The following is a 7267-nucleotide window of genomic DNA, read 5'->3' on the forward strand; positions in this document are numbered from 1 at the left end:
CCGGGCTAAGCGACCCGGGACAGTGCTCCTACCCCGGCAGTCCTCGGTCAGGTCCATGAGGGAGAGCTAATAGCCTTAGCTGGACCAAAGGATGTAACTGGGGGAAACGACAGGGTTTTGACTACCCGAGAGCATGTTCATGTCTGACCTTCTGCTCTGGAGATTTGTGAGTCCCAAAGCATGTCTATAGACTAACTGTGTTATTTGGTTCATCAAAAGCTTGTCTCTCCCTCTAGAAAGCTTGGCTTGCCTTAGATCATCACCTAACAACAACAAGGCTAGTACTTGTTCCTTTGAAGGCTGCCATTGATTTCTGCTGACAGCAAAATAGCAGGCTTTTCACATTCTGGTTCTGTGTTGAAGAGCAAATTTGGGGTTTTGTAAAGCATGTTTATTGTTAGTCCTGTAAAATCTGATGTTGACTTCCAGAAAGAAGATGTAAAGGTCTGAATCTTTAAAAAGTGTTCTAGCTGTCCAACGCAAAAGGTCTTTCACTCTCCTATACCCAGCTGCTATGAGGGGAATTTAAATGGCATTGTACTCTCTCAGAGTACAGATGGGGCACCAAGTAATGCTTCTCCTAGTGAATAGTCCAGCCTTTGTTGCCCTGTGTTGGCACGCTCTGCTTTCCAACCTCCATCTCCACTTACCCTCTAGTGACAGACACCAGTACTTTCCCCCGTTGCTGTAACAGACACATTTGAATCAGTTTTCACATAACCCCTTTCCCCTTCCCTCCCTTCCTCATGAGCTGTCAGAGTACACAGTACACCCATGTACCAGTCACAAGGCTGATCCCTACAATAGAAAGAGAGTGGGGGGGAAAAAAAAGAAAGAAAAACTAATAGCTTTCTTCAGAGAGAAAGAGGACTGACAGATGGAATGACCAGAAAGTCATTTGCTTTTTAGTGCAAGAAGGCAATTTCTGGCATAACGAGAACTTCACTCAATAGCTTGTCTAATGTGGTGTGCACATCATACCAAATACCTGCTACTACGTAAATCTCTACCCATTGTCCCTATGTTATATCTTTCATCTTCCCTCCTACAGAGCAAAACAAAGGTGTTGATGACAGGCAGAATGAGACATGAGAGAGTTAGAAACTAACCCTCATATGGGTCTGATAACAGCTGTCAGATGAGCAGAGTATATCCTGTATGGGCTCACATCCAGCTGGTACTGCTACCTAAACATATTTTGTGCTCTCTTAACAACTTCTTTACACATTTCAAAGGATAGATTACTCAACACCCAATTTACTGCTCCTGCAGGAATGAATGGACCACTAACTCCCAGGAATGAGAATGCTCATCTTGAACATAGCCTAGACAAATATATTCCTTTTAATCATGTGGGAATGATAGCAATGATAAGTAATTTATCAACAGTATGATAAATTGCCCTTCTAAATATGTATGTTGCCACTGGGGTCAAACTGATTCAGTACTAGGATACTACAGTATTATAAAATAGACCTCTATTTTGCATTATCCTGTGTAGTCCCAGTGATCTGTGCTCTGCTCTGCCTCTGCCAGCCAGTTTTTCTTTCTCACTGGGGCAATACTGGTACATGCTTCCTCTACCGTGGCTGAGGAAAGGCAGAGGGCTGAGAAGTGAACTGTGCTTCTGAACCCAGTAGCAGCCAATGGATTTACTGCATCTCTGGAAAAGTGTTGAAACAGAGCAGAGCTACCTTATCTGAGGGTTCCTAGGAAGGAGGCGGGAGAAGGTGGAGGTTTTGTGGCAGAAAGGAATACGCTTCCCAAAAATGGAGAAGAGAAGAAGACCTTCTAGTCCTGTCTCATACTGTTGCCTTCACCGCAGGTCAAAGTCTTTTCCATGAGGGTATATCCCTTGAAGCCCCATGAGTGCACTGGAATGCTCTTTTGGTGTTAGCATTATGAAAATTTTCATGGTGTAACTCATTAATAAATGACAGTCTTAGAGGTGTAAGGATCAGTATTACAAAGTTAAAGACTCCGTGGAAGAGGATGTTCATATTTATTTTACATAAAACTGATTTCAGTCACTCGCACTCATCCATTCCTATTTCACATATTCACTCATACTCACAAGCATCATGAGGCGTGTCTGTGTGGTCTGCTCAGGACCATGATGTGTGTGTATGTGTGTGTGTGACACAGAGAACAGGGGACACAAGCTATTGAGTCCTTGATATGCCTCTTAGGTTTGTGTTGAACAGGCATAACAAGCTGTAATTTTGACAAGCTATTTATGTCTCCTGGGAGTCAAGCAATCATTATGGCATGTTTATAGCCTCAGTTTTGCATATTTCATCCTCCCTAACTCTTAAACAAGGCTGCTGCCCATCATCTTTTTTTTATCATTTTGAGTATCTTTGTTGCTGCCTTCTTGCTGAGAGAAAAGGGATGGGCCATGTGACATATTGAAACCTTGTTCCCATTCTCCTATTATCAGAGCCCAGGCTTTCTGCTGTTTTCTTTGATGTGGCTGTATTGGAGTGCAAACTTTCTGGTCTTGATGCATGCATATTCCTTATTACCTGTTTTATTGCTCTTGATTGTACCCTTGATGATCAATATGTGCCATGTAATCCTTTATCTGTATTGTATCACTATAAAGATGAGAAATGTCAAAGTAAGTAGTGATTCAAACAAGCCTAAGGATTAAAAAGAATACTTCAAGAATACGTAAAGACTCGCTAGTAATTAAACCAACTTATAGTAGAACAGTGTAAGGCTAAAAGAAATAAACCTCTGTGGTCCATTTTTGATGTGGTAAAAATCCTGCATCAGGCTACTGCTGTTTATATATTTATTACTAACCTGGAAATTAAATGATCAGCTGTTAGCAGACACTAACTCGACTTACACTAACTGTAAGTCAAGTTAATGTCACTTGACTTACAATGAAATCTCACCACAGCAAAGAACATCATCAATTACTATCATGGGTAAATAACTAACAGGATTTTTTGAGACCCCCACCTGCAAATCTTGTTCTTGGAAATGAGGGGAGGTTTGGTGAGCTTTGGTTTGGTTTGTTTCTTTTCGTGGTCTGGGTTTCTATGATTCTGAATAGCCTACTTAAGAGAGATATGCATATCGTTTCTTTTAGAAGAATTCAAAGCTTGAGCCTTGGGGGTCATTGATCATATCAGGTCTGGACTGTGTTGTAATGACAGAAAGCCAAGTGGGGAGATATTCTGTGTTTGTTGAAGTCTGGAGTAGGTCCATCTGGAAAGGTAGGTCAGAGGAAAACTATGATTACTTCTGTAGAGGAGTAGCTCTATGCCACGTGCATGAATAAGGAGGGAACAACATCTGTGAAAAGCACTGGATGTGCTGTGTTTTCCTTCTTTGCTAACTGAAAGAGATTCTGGGTGCATGTGGTGCATGCCAGCAGAAATGCAGCATAAGTTATGTTCATGTGATTGAAGTGTAATCTTGGGTACAGTGGGAGTAGATTGATATTTCTTGAATTACTACATTGGGTATCACTGGCAGGGGTCAGAAGGAAAAAGCTGAAACCCTTGTGGCTGACTGACAGCTTATGACATGTGCCAAAAAAAATCTGGAAAACACTCAATTTATCGAATAGGTGTTGGACTCCCAGCAAGACACCTTGCAGGAACTTGTCTGGCAAAATGTAACAGAAAATTTCAGGACATACCTGATGGGACTTCTTGCAAGAAGGTGAGCAATAGCTGCTGGTAACTCCATGAAAAAAAGACAGATAAAGCCAACAGCACAATGATAATAGGACATCATGCTACAAATTTTCTGTACTTGGTAGACATGAATGCTGATCTTTTCCACTGGACAAGCAGCCAGGAAGACCCAAAATTGACAACATAAGAAGAATGTAGGAAAAATATTGTTTAAACTCGGTGGATGGAACACATAAGGTGTCAAAGAATTTAAAGAAATATTTCTCTGCTTGTCTCTGAAAGCTAGGATCTGAGAAACAAGAATAATTAAAAAAGATTGCAATTCTTGATGATAAAAAGAATTTTTATATAACTGACAATGCTGAAATATCAGAATGATTCTCATGACTGGAATGTTGAGGATTCACATAACCTGTGTAAGAAGGAAGGCATGTTATAATTCCATGAAATTTGAAGTTCTGAGAAGCATTTCACAATGACCAAACATTAAAAAAAGTTAAAAATTCTCCTGAAAGAAACTAAGTATTTTTGCTTATATTTGAAGAAGTTAACATATGTCAGAGAGAGACACAGCTCTGAATTCCACTGGGACACCTATAGACACATATATAGGCCTTGTATATACTCAACAACAGATCCCCTTACACCACAAACAAATCTATCTCATTCAGTTAGGAGAAACAAGCAAGCAAGAAAACAAACAAACAAAACCAAACCCCAAACAAGAATTGTTTTAAAACATTTTGCCTAACAACTAATTCCCATCCAACTGCCAAAGAAGAAAACCGTCTTTATAGGTATAGGTTTTCCCCTTCCTCTTTGAGTCTTTGTCCTTTTTCCTTACAAATATTCTGGAAAATTTATTCCTTTCACATATCAATAGGATACAAGTGAGTATCAAAACCAAGTCTTTAATGGCTATATTCAATAATATTTTCCCAATATCAGCTTCTAAAGATGAAGATCAGTTAGCACATGTGGGCAGGAAACATTAACAATACCATTGTACTTGTATCCATTCAGAAGCCCAAACAACCCCCCCAAATTCGTTAATAGTAATTATGTAAAGAGAGAATAAATTATTTCCTTGGTACATAAATATCTTAACTAAAGTGGTATCCATTGACAGCTGAGTTCAGATTATTATCAAATGATAATAAAATTTGTATGAACTTATTAAAACACATAGATTTCTTTTTACTATCTTTTATATCCAAATGAAGATAGTATAATTCTTTATTTTAGGCACACAATAAAACCATATCAAAATCTTCCTTTCCATAGTGTGTACCTATATATATGTATCTTCGCTTTTCCTGCAAGTCCCCTGAATTAAATTCTGAATTGTGTGGACATTTACACACAGGTAAAATTACTTTTCATCTCTGAGCTGTTTTGCTGAAAATCTGAATATTAAACCCTTCATCCTCACTCTGAGATACGAATCAGAACATGTGTCAAAGAAACTGAGAAAAAATTCTGCAGGGGTAGAATTAGATCAATCTTTTCAGTAACTCAGTTCTTCAATATTTCAATTTGACAATGTGCATATTATGAGAATTCCACCATATTCCTAATTTCTATGTGAGTTTAAGTTTTGATTCTTAGCATTTTTTAAATTCTGTAAATTGACACATTTTTATTGTTATCAGCTCTCCTTTAGGCATCCTCAGGACTCAAGATCTCTCCTTATTAGTTGAAATTATAAAACAAACACTCTGCCAAGTGATTTTTACTGATAACAACACACTTGGGAAATTCTGAACCTCTGTGAGTATAACTGAACAAATGTAAGCAGTGTTGGTCTAAGCAGTAACCTCTAACCTTTTACATTTTTTCTTGCCCCTCAATTGTGTTCTTAAATGTTTCTGGATGAGTACACAGACCCACGTTAGGAAATGGATACATCTGGAAAATAGTCTAAGAAAAAAAAGGATGCAATTCTTCACCTGAATGAGGTTCCTGGTCTTGTTCATTGTGCATTTTCACAAACTGTTGTCCTGACATCTGTCAGAAATCAGTCATGGGCAAGGACAGCCTAAAGCAGCACTGCCAACAGATGAAATGTTTGTCAACTGGCACCCTCGAACACTTAGACAACCTGCTGAGAAGACCAGGTTACGTCTCTTCATAAGGCTTATGTAAACCTTCTGGTTGTGCTTAGGCAGTTCCTTCAACGGTCTTACACGGCTGTAAAATCCCCCTGTCTCTAAATCTGAGCACAGGCCAATGATCAGCATGCATAAACACCCCAGCTCTTCAAGACAGCCTTTTTCACTTCCATGGTTCTCAATTTAGCACTTAACTGTGTCTGTTGAAACAAGCTACCAGTCTACATGTGTGATAAGTCACATTATTTTGAGTCAATTATGCCAAAACAGAAGTGTCTGCAATCACCCCTTTACACTACTGTGCCCACTCAACAGAACACAGCCATAAAGTCTCATTTCTTGAGTGATGATTTCTTTACTATTTTTGATTTCAAACAGTGCTGGAAAATAGCATCATCCTCTTTCCATTCCCTGTTAGAGCTAACTTTGATTGAATCCTAGATCTTCATGACAAAGTCCAAGGCATTCATTACATGTATGTTTCTGAAAAGAATTGGTAATCAGAGGGCAGCACTGTCCCTGACTCATTAAAAAAGTGAAAAGTATATATTTTGAAGATGTATTCTACATTTGGAAACCACCTTCTCTGTCATTCTTGAGACTTAGGTGCTATGGAAGATGCCTCCAAGTCAGTTTTATCACTCAAAATGTATTTTTCCTTCAAAAAATTTCCTACACAACTGCCATCTGTGCTAAGTTATATGTATTTAACTCAAAAGGCAAAAGAGAGTACTTTTGTCTTTCCATCTATGCCAGCTCCTTTGTCTGCAAACAATGAGCTTTGCTATTTGAATAAAAATATTTTCCTGATATTCAGATCTCTAGCTGAAATCACAGAATGAACTTAACACACATTCCATTTGTTATAATTTATGAGTAATTTTCTTTTCTTGTTACTCTTTGAAGCAAAAATATTAAAGTACAAACTGTATTCAGTTTTCATCTAAAAACCTGACATAGGTGGAAACTGTCATCATGCCCTACTTTCTTTGCAACTCTGCCCCTACTCCCTGCTTCTCCATAGAAAAAGGAAGCTTGATCAGATTTCTTCTATTTGGTAGTTTCTACCTCTGTATATACTGTTTCCTTGCATTAACGTATTTAGAACATTTACAATTCTTCTCAAGATCCCAAACCTTCACATTCTAATGTGTAACTCCTTACCCAGTATACTCTAATTCCCTTGATATTTCACATGTGAATCATGCAGTCTCACATTGTTTCTGATACAATTTTCTAAGCAATTTAGACATGCAGAGATTGCATATAAAGAAGTGATAGAAATGATAGTGTATGTACTTTTACTGTGTGCTGTACAAAATAAAAAAGAACCTGGTATTCCTTCAGGATGCTAAGTACTTAATATTAGATAAACTGGATGTTTATTATAAGCTTTTTATCAGTAGAAATTCAGTTTCTCCTAAAAAAATGATTGATACCTTGAAAGAAATTTTTTCTGCATTATGGCCATTCTAGATGACATATCTTGGACACCTGGACTCC

The sequence above is a fragment of the Manacus candei genome, unplaced genomic scaffold, assembly GCF_025592945.1.
Source record: "Manacus candei isolate 608988 ecotype Guabito, Panama unplaced genomic scaffold, ASM2559294v1 h1tg000033l, whole genome shotgun sequence".
NCBI lineage: Eukaryota > Metazoa > Chordata > Aves > Passeriformes > Pipridae > Manacus > Manacus candei.